The sequence below is a fragment of the Macaca thibetana genome, chromosome 4, assembly GCF_024542745.1.
Source record: "Macaca thibetana thibetana isolate TM-01 chromosome 4, ASM2454274v1, whole genome shotgun sequence".
Taxonomy (NCBI): domain Eukaryota; kingdom Metazoa; phylum Chordata; class Mammalia; order Primates; family Cercopithecidae; genus Macaca; species Macaca thibetana.
In genome coordinates this window covers 97,045,994-97,055,732 of record NC_065581.1, presented here as the reverse complement: position 1 = coordinate 97,055,732, position 9,739 = coordinate 97,045,994, and the positions used below count along the sequence as shown (strand labels likewise).

Here is a 9,739-nt window from a genome sequence, read left to right as displayed (position 1 = left end):
GTACTGGGTGGATTAAAAGTTCGTGAAAACAAAACAAGTTCCTTGGTGGTATTATAGGTTTCTTCTTTCCTCTTTCCTTTCCCCCTGCCCTTCCTTTAAACCTTTGGTACATCAATAAACATTTGATCATATAAAAAGAAGGTCGGGTTTCTATTACTGCTTAGCTGAAAACACCTACAAATGTTCACAGGAACTTTAGAGACTACCGAAGTCAAGAAAAGCACTTGAAAATAAGAAAAAAAAAACAAGCTCCGCGAGAGCAGAGATGCCTTCAGATTTTATTCGCGAAGGCACCCCACGCTCCTAGAAAAGAGCATGATGCACCCGATGCTCGGATTGGATGAAGTGACAAAGGTAGCCCCGCTGGTTCGGGCGTTTGGCTGTTCCTGTGTCTTGACTCCCGCTTTGGAAATAGAGGTAGGGCTGGCTCCCAATCGGTCCCAGAGACCCTCCCACTCCTCCCCCACCTTCCCGCAGCTGGGAACCGCTTCGAGCTGTTTTTGGCCACGCGCGCTTATCGGATAGACCTGCAGTCCCGCAGAGAGGAAGGGCGCCCGGGCCGCCGCCGCGCGGGGAGGACGCCAGCACCCAGGTGACGTCCCGCGGGCCGCCGCGAGGGGGGCCGGGCTCGGGCGTGGGCGCGCCCCAGGGCCCGTAGGCTGCGCGGCGGGAACGGCCTGGAGCCAGCTCCACCAGTCGCCCCTCCCTGGGGCTGGCTCGCCGGTAGTGTCTGATTATTGGGGGATCCCTCTCCATCCTAGAAGGTACAAAGTTTGGCTCTGTGGAGGCACCTCCGCCACGGAGAGGGGCGGGTGGGTGGCCGGCTAGTTTCGTACTCGACAAAGAAAATGGAAACACAGGTGGGAAAAGAAAGAGGGAGTGGCTTTCCGGGAAGCAGCGGCCCGGACCGAGACCGCTGGAGCGCGCGGGGCTAGTTCATCCCGGCTCTCCATGGGGACTAAAGAGGCTGAACTAAAGTGGCGAAGGCGAGGAGGCGATCACTGGCTTGTTTGCTAAGAGTTCAGGAAGGCTTTTTTGAACTAGAAAAGACAAATTTAGTTCTTCCTCCAGGTAGATCCCCGTGTCTCCTGTACGCGCCTCCGGACGGACTTCTGTGAAGCCCCCCTTCCCACTTAGTTAACTTAGTTAATATTACTCCTCTGTCACAGGACTCCTGCATGGTCAGGTCATCTGCACTCCTCAATGGCCCTAGGGAAGTTAGCTGTCAGAGAACTGGGGAGGGGGGCAGGAGGTAGCCTAGGCCCTTGCAACTCAGCTGGGGTTTCTGACAGCCTTTGAAAAACTCTTTCTAAAAATGTGCTTCTTGTATTTTTTTAATGAGGCTTTGCCCCAAAGCCTAATATCTTTGTTTGAGGTGGAATCTTCTTATTAAAATGGTCCTGAAGCTACCACTAAAGAATCAGGCATGAACATAAAATCGTCTGGATTTGAGAAATGCGCAGGTATTTCATAGAACTTAGCTCAGCGCAAATGCGGAGGCAGTCTGTTTTCAATGAATGTTTTCTAACTTCTTAATATTGCATTTTTCTACTTAAATAATAACCTGTTTGTTAGTATAACTTAGTGGGTAGAGATGAGGGGGGAATACTGACTGGCTGGAAATGACTGAATTTGGTTGGTAACCCATTATATGTGTTTCATTTGGATCACAACATCTGTTTAAGGTCACAATTGAATTGGCCTTTTGCAGAGCAGACATGCCCTCACTTATTGTCTTATGGCTGTGACAAGATAATTACAAGGGCAATGTTATTCGACTCTTAGCCTAACACAGACTATTAGACTGCACAAAGCATTCCAATTCCAAGAAAAAAGTTTTTCAAGCCTGGGGAATAAAGTACCACCAATGTACAGGCCACTGAATGTTTCTGAAATATTAATGTAGATAGTTAGACAGAGATTGAATAGGGAAGGAAAAGCCACCAGGCACTTTAAAGAGGAGCCAGGAACAATCCTACAGGTCCAAGATGCTATGAGAGAACCAGTTTCATTTTTAGTGTCAGCCTGGCTGTCCTCAAAAACTAGAAATAGATTTTGAGGGGAGGTCTGTTATGTATACTGCTAAGTCCAGTGTCTATTTTGAGAGGCGAGCCTGTAGATTTAACCCAAGTCGTGGGCTAAATGCACAAGAGGCAGCAATTATCCTACCAGACACCCAAACTCCCCAGCCTAGCACTTTAGTCCTAGAGTTGGGTGGGCAGGGTGGGGAGCCTCCTCCTTCACAGGACCTTTGAATGCCCATTAGACCTATGGTCCAGGACTGTCCAGTCAGAGGTCCTAGATGCCCTGCAAGGGACAGTCACAGCTTCCACTCCACAGGGATGGAAAATGCCCCTGTGCCCTCAAGATGCCGGGATGCCTCTGCCTTCCGCAGTGACACCCCCTCACCCAGCATGACTCCTCTTCCTTCAACCCAGCCGGAAGAAACCCAAGCCATCACTTATTCAGTCTCCAATTTACTCACCTCCAATCCCTTATGTATTTATTTTTAACATTCTGATTCTAAAACCTGAAATGAAATAAATACCGGTGGGGAAAATAGAGCAAAGTTGGAAATGAGAAGAAGAACCTTCTTCATGCCTCAGGGCTGAAGAAAAGAAAAACACTTTTGTCAAGAGCCTGCTCTGTTTTAGGCAATGTTCGGATGCTTCATTTCATTAAATCCTCACATTAACTGTGTAGAGAGTATTATTCTCACCTCACCTATGGGGAGACTGAGGCTCAGACAGGTTGGTGACTACCTAAAGTCACACTGCTAAAAATGACAGAGCTAAGATTAGGCCCAAATTTGTCAAATTCTTCTAGGAAGGCAAGTATGCTTTGCTGGTGAGGGCTGTCAGGGAAAGCCCAAGTAGCTCTGTCCTCCAGCTCCATCTGTCTTCCAGCTTCCCTGAGGAGGATGAGCTGAGGCTGAATCTGCCAGAAGCTGTGCCTGGAGAGCATGTGTTCACCGCTAAGGTCTCCTACGGAGATCCTGGGCCCCACAGGTTGCTCTGCTCCCCTCTTTTCCCCACTCTTTATCTCCATGCCTGCACCTTCTCACTCCTCTGACCCCAAACTGTTTGATGCTACAATTCCAGAATCATTGGCATATGCCCTTTCTCTCCCTAGGGTTACCACCCTTTCACCACATGCCTGGGTTTCTCCTTTCTGTCCCATCCCAACATTATTGGGAATGTCATAAAGACGCCTCCAAATAAACCAGGAGATGCATATCTAAGGACATGCTACATGTGGCTCCAAGGTGTGAAGAACCGAGGGCCTGGAGCTTCCAAGCCACTGATGCCCTGATCAGGTGGGAAGGAGGAGAGGTGGATGCTGAGGCCTTGGGCAGGGCCCAGTATTGGGTCCTCCTCTATCTTGGTGAAGGGCAGGAAGATAAGGAAAAAAATGTAGAGAGAGAGAAGAGGAGACAGAATTATGTAAATGGCTTTTATCCAGGGAAAAGTTTATGATTATAGAAAAGTTTTTAAAAATTAGATTGATTGTGTAAAATTAATGCTGATGAAATGACAGTCTTTTGTAAATTCTGTATGACTTACAGCTAATTGCCATGCAGCTCAGTAACAATTGTGTATTTCATTAAATACAGTTCCAAATAAGTTCACCGTACATTTTACTTAATTAACATACACTTTTAAATCTTTCTATACTCTCAGGACTAATAAAGTTTCTCTTGAATACTAGCTTCTGGCATGATTATCAGATCATCATTGAGGTAAATAAATACACGCACACACATACAGGGTAAATAATGTGTTTATCCTATGACTCTAACATTCAGAGAGACATAGATGGAAATCACGCTTTATGAGAAAAAGTTTTATCTTTGGGATTTGTATTAAGCATGTAAAATATTGGCAAAGTTTTTACTGTGCTGAACTCAAGTCTGATACATTTAGTAGCTCATTACTCCAATTTTAATGTAGGGTTGCAGAACACTGAAGTCTCATAACCTGGGTCCTACCTTGTTCTAAATATACCTGACATCCCACACCTTCTAAATAATTGAGCTAATTCATTTGCAATGCTCTGCTCAATTTCAGTAAGATGGAATTTAGTTTTTGTTTTGTTGTTTAAAGCCAATGAACTTGCAAATGTACTTGGTTGAAAATGCCTTTTAATCTTAGAAATGAAAAAAAAGATTATGTATTGCTACTTAAAAAATCTAGGTGAATTTTTTTCTCCAACTAAAATTCTTCAGAAATTTAAAAGAAGCTGCTGTCTTTGAGGGAGATTATTTCACAGAACACATATAAAAACATTTTTTAAATAAAAATGTTATAAAATTGTGTACTATTAAGGCATTTATTCCATAAATTCTGCCTAAAATATTTTATATTTCCAAAAGTGGAAGGGGAGTACAGTTTGTTCTTTATAGAGAGCCTCTATATCAGAGACATATGTAATGTTCTCGAAATATTTCTTGATTCTTTCAAGCAGCAGTGATGACTTATTAAACAAGGTCTATGTAGCTCTACAGGAGCAATTTGGGACCCTAAAGAGAGAGGAAACATTTCAGGGGGACCATTGTTCCCATTGTCTTCTCAGGGTAGAGGTCAAAGGTCAAAACATAATTTTAGAGCCTGACACAACTGGGTTTAATTTTTGGCCCTACCACTCACTTACAGAGGAACCTGAGCAATATCCTTACCCTCTTAGCCTCAGTATTTTCTTTGGCAAAATGAAGATAATACTAGTATTTGCCTTTGATCTGACTGTGAATTTTGAGTGAGGTAATGTACATAAGGTACTTAATACAGTATCTGGCACATTACAACCATTCTATAAATCTTGCTTAAAATTGGCACTTTACCTCTTTATCTTGGTTTTTATGTCTTCCTTCATGAAAATCCAGGCAATATTTTTTTAATTTGATATTTTTTTAATTTGATTTTGATTTGATTTTAATTTGATTTTAATTTGATTTTAATTTAATATTTTTAAAATTTGATTTGATTAATAATTTTTTAATTTATTTTTTTAATTTAATATTTTTTTTTAATCTGAGGCTCAAGTGATCCTCCTGGTGGGTAGTAATTTTAAACCTGTGGTGTATTTCATATGATCTTAGACCCTCTTTCAGCCATTTGAAATGCTTGTTTTTAACCTGTGTTTAATATTTATTTTTCTCGTAGGAGTCATAGGTGTTTTCATGAATATGACTATGTACATGCATGTGGGTAAACGTCCATTTAGCTCATGGAGACATTCAGGCTGGTCTCTTAATTGACTCATAAAGGCCTTGAGAAGCTAACATTAGTCATAAATAAATACTACCTGATGGCCATTCTGGAAGAGAAACCTAGTGTGCCATTCATTATATGGAAAAAGGTATATGCCTGCTGGTAGCAACATATGCCCAATAACAATCAACTGTTAGAAGATGCATGTAAAAAAGATGGACTGATGTGTCTTCTCATCCTCCATAGTATTTAAGAATGTTCAAAAGTGAGAGGTAGAGGGTAAAAGGAAGGTCTTTCTGTTCTATTTCTACCTATGACAAATGTTGTTGGTTGATAATCTCATTTTTCCTTGCCTTGAATTTGGGTGGCTCTGAGCTTCAGGCAAGTCTGTGTCCATTTCTAGCCCCATGGGGGAGGATGAATTGAGATTACTTTAGACCAATTACTGTAATTGCAGTCCTCCTACCAATGCAATGATTGGTGTGGCAGAGAGCATGTGACACAATTCCAGCCATGATACTTGTGGGCCAGTGTGCAAAACAGCTGCTGGGAAAGGATTGCACTTTCTTTAAAATGTCCACAAGGAAGGGATGGTCCTTTCTGGCTTTTATTGTGCTTACATGACGATGAGCATGAGCTGCTGTAATCATCTGGTATCCCTGTGGGGACCATCCTTGGAAAATATTTGTGTGCTGAGGATAGCTGCAGTGGAAAAGAAGGAAAAGACCTGGACTCTGATGTCACTATTAGGCCACTGAAATAAGCAATCTTGAAAGTACCACCCTATCTTCCCCTGCGAAAGTCTACTCTATGGACTTCACTGTTATGTTTAAGCTATTTAGGGCTGGTCTTCTGTAACTGACAGTTGAAGACAACCCAAATGATTTACACGCCATCCACAGAGAACCAAATCAGAAAACTCTTGCAATGAATCCATCCCTTGGGACATCAAATGAGTTAAATATTCTGCTGAAGTCTATGGCTGCCTTAGTTCCAGAGATGCAAATAATCCCTAATGATTTTTAACTTAGCCTCCTGTTTTAATGCCTTTTTGAAGAAATGATTAACCCTCTATAGACTTGTTGGTCTCTTGTTTCCTTTTCTTTTCTTTCAATATTGGCCTGCCAATCTTATCAATAAAAAAAAATAACCTTTTGTGCCCACATGAAAAAATTTTAAAACAGTGTTTATTTTGGGGTGCTAATGAAGTGAATTCAGTCTCTTTTATGTGTTTATCCATTTATTTCAATTTTTATTGTTTCTTTTTAACTCTTAATTTCTTATATTTTGCTTACTTTTTCTGTGTACTGTCTTGATCTCTTTTGCTTTCAGTGTAGTTTTAAGTGTATGTGTGTATGTGTGTATGTGTGTGTATGTAGACTTTTGGAAGAAGCATAATGTAGTGGAAAAAGCATGGAATGTTGTGTCAAACTTTGGTTTAAATCCTGGCTCTGTTACCTAATTTTTGTATAGTTTTTGACAAATTCCTTAACCCAAAGTAAAAAGAATGGTGGCAAACATGGAATGTATTTAATTGTAGAACTAATCCTAAAGCAAGTGTGGGGATTTGGATGGCATATTATATGCTGTGAAAAATTTTAATTACCTAACCAAATAAATTGGTTTAAATACCTAACCAAAACTGGAAGAGGAAGAGGGAAAGAAGGTGGAAGGTAGAGTAAATTCACTTATGGCCTTGTGTAATATGTCTGAGTCAAAGGATATACTGACAAAAAAAGCATTTAAAGTATAAGGATTAGCCGGGTGCAGTGGCATGTGCCTGTAATCCAAGCTACTCAGGAGGCTGAGGTAGGAGAATCGCTTGAACCCAGGAGGTGGAGGCTGTGGTGAGCTGAGATCACGCCACTGCACTCCAGCCTGGGCAACAGAGCAAGACTCCCTCTCAAAAAATAAATCAATACAATACAATGCAATGCAATGCAATGCAATGCAATGCAATGCAATGCAATGCAATGCAACACAATACAGTATAAGATGTACAAAGCTAAAACTAAAAATATATTATGTTGACCAAAATTCAGCAGTGGAGGGCCAGAGGAAAAAAGCGAGGAAGGGGAAATATTCCAATGTTATCATTTCCTTTTTTTATTTTTATATATTTAGGGGTCCACGTGCAGTTATGTTACGTGGATATATTTCATAGTGGTGAAGTCTGGGGCTATTAGTGTACCCATCACCCAAATAGGATATATTGTACCCAATAGGAATTATTTCATCCCTCACCTATCTCCCACCTTCCCACCTATTAGAATCTCCATGTCTATTATTCTTCTCTGTATGTCCAGGTGTACCCATTGTTTAGCTCCCACTTATAAGTGAGACTGTGTGGTTTTTGACTTTCTGTTTCAAGTCATTTCAATTAGAATAATGGATTCCAGTTCCGTCTATGTTGCCATAAAAGACATTATTTCATTATCTTTTGTGACTGAGTAGGATTCCATAGTATACATATATACCACATTTTCTTTATCTGCCCATCAGTTGATGGACACTTAGGTTGACTGCATGACTTTGCTAATGTAAATAGCATTAGATAAACATGCAAGTGTAGGTGTCTTTTTGATACTTGATTTATTTTGGGGCGAGGGGTACATACCCAGTGGCGGGATTGCTATATCAAAGGGTAGTTCTTTTTTTAACTCCTTGAGAAATCTTCATACTGTTTTCTGCAAAGTTGTACTAATTTACATTTCCACTAACAATGTGTAAGTATTTCTTTTCTCTGCATCCTTCTGAATATCTGTTGGTTTTTGACTTTTTAACAATATTCATTCTGGCTGGTGTAAGATGGTATCTCATTATGGTTTTAATTTGCATTTTTCTGATGATTAGTGATATTGAGCATTTTTTTCATATGTTTTTTTGCCATTTGTATGTCTTCCTTTAAAAATGTCTGTTCATGTCCATTGCTTGCTTTTTAATAGGGTTATTTTTATTTTTTGTTTTTTTTTCCTGTTGATTTGTTTCAGTTCCTTGTAGATTCTGAATATTAACCCTTTGCCAGATGCAATGTTTGCAAATATTTTCTCCTATTCTGTAGGTTGTCTGTTTACTCTGTTGATTATTTCTTTTGATGTACAAAAGCTTTTTAGTTTGATTAAATCCCATTTGCCTATTGTTTTTGTTGCATTTCTTTTTGAGGACTTAGTCATAAATTCTTTGCCTGGGATAGTCCAGGATAGTTTTACCTAGATTTTCTTCTAGGATTTTTGTAGTTTCAGGTCTTACACTTAAGTCTAACCAATTTTGCATTAACTTTTGTATATGCTGAGAGATATGGGTCCAATTCCATTCTTCTGCATATGACTATTCAATTTTCCCGGTACCACTTATTTAATAGAGTGTACTTCCCTAGTGTATGTTTCTGTCAGCTTTGTCAAAGATTATTGGTTGTAGAGGTGTGTAGTTTTTCTTCTGGGTTCTCTGTTCTGTTCCATTGATCTGTGTGTCTGTTTTTATGCCCATATCATGCTGTTTTGGTTACTATAGCCACAGTATAATTTGAAGTCAAGTAACGTGATATCTCTAGATTTATTCTTTTTTGTTTAGTATTACTTTGGCTATTCAGACTCTTTTTTGGTTTCTTATGAATGTTAGCATTGCTTTCTCTAATTCTCTGAAGAATGATACTGGTAATTTGACAGGAATTTCATTTAATCTGTAGATTGCTTTGGGCAGTTTGGTCATTTTAATGATACTGGTTCTTCCAATTCATGAGCATAGGATGCTTTTCCATTTGTTTGTATTATCTCTAATTTCTTTCATCAGTGTTTTGTAGTTATTTTTGTAGAGATCTTTTAACTCCTTGGTGAAATCTATTCCTAGGTATTTTATTTTATTTTGGTAGCTATTGTAAATGGGATTGAGTTCTTGATTTGGTTCCCAACTTGATCATTATTGGTATAGAAATGCTACTAATTTTTGCACATTGATTATGTATTCTGAAACTTTACTGAAGTCATTTATCAGATCTAGGAGTCTCTTCAAGGAGTCCTTAGGGTTTTCTAGGCATAAGATCATATCATCAACAAACAGAAATAATTCAACTTATTTTTTTCTGATTGGATGACTTTTCTTTCTTTCTCTTGACCGCTTGCCCCAGCTAGGACTTTCAGTACTAAGTTTGAATAGTAGTGGTTAAAGTGGGCATCCTTGTATTGTCCCAGTTCTAAGGGGGAATGCTTTTAACCTTTCCACATTCACTATGATGTTAGCTATGGGTTGCCATATGTAACTTTTATTATTTTGAGGTAAGTTCCTTCTAAGTCTAGTTTTTTGAGGGTTTTTATCATGAAGTGATGCTAGATTTTACTGAATGCTTTTTCTGCATCTATTGAGGTGATCACGGGGTTTTTAAAAATTCTGTGTATGTGGTGAGTTACATATGAAAGAACTAAAAGATAATATCTAAAGAATTAAAGTCTAAAAGTAGCATGTAAAATTAAACAACGGTAACCTATAAAACAAAAATATACATTTTCCTAAACATTGTTAAAAAACAAAAAGACACC

At 39.5% G+C, this 9,739-nt stretch overlaps 1 protein-coding gene across 1 annotated transcript in view; it reads left to right on the top strand.

The window, feature by feature from the left end:
- Positions 1-344: 344 nt before the first annotated feature.
- The window catches only part of MCHR2 (melanin concentrating hormone receptor 2), a 65,661-nt gene continuing 56,266 nt past the window's right edge, over positions 345-9,739 (top strand). Inside the window, exon 1 of the mRNA XM_050786254.1 lies at positions 345-764. The gene's annotated coding sequence lies outside the window, so the exon portion shown is untranslated. The remainder of the gene's footprint in view (positions 765-9,739) is intronic.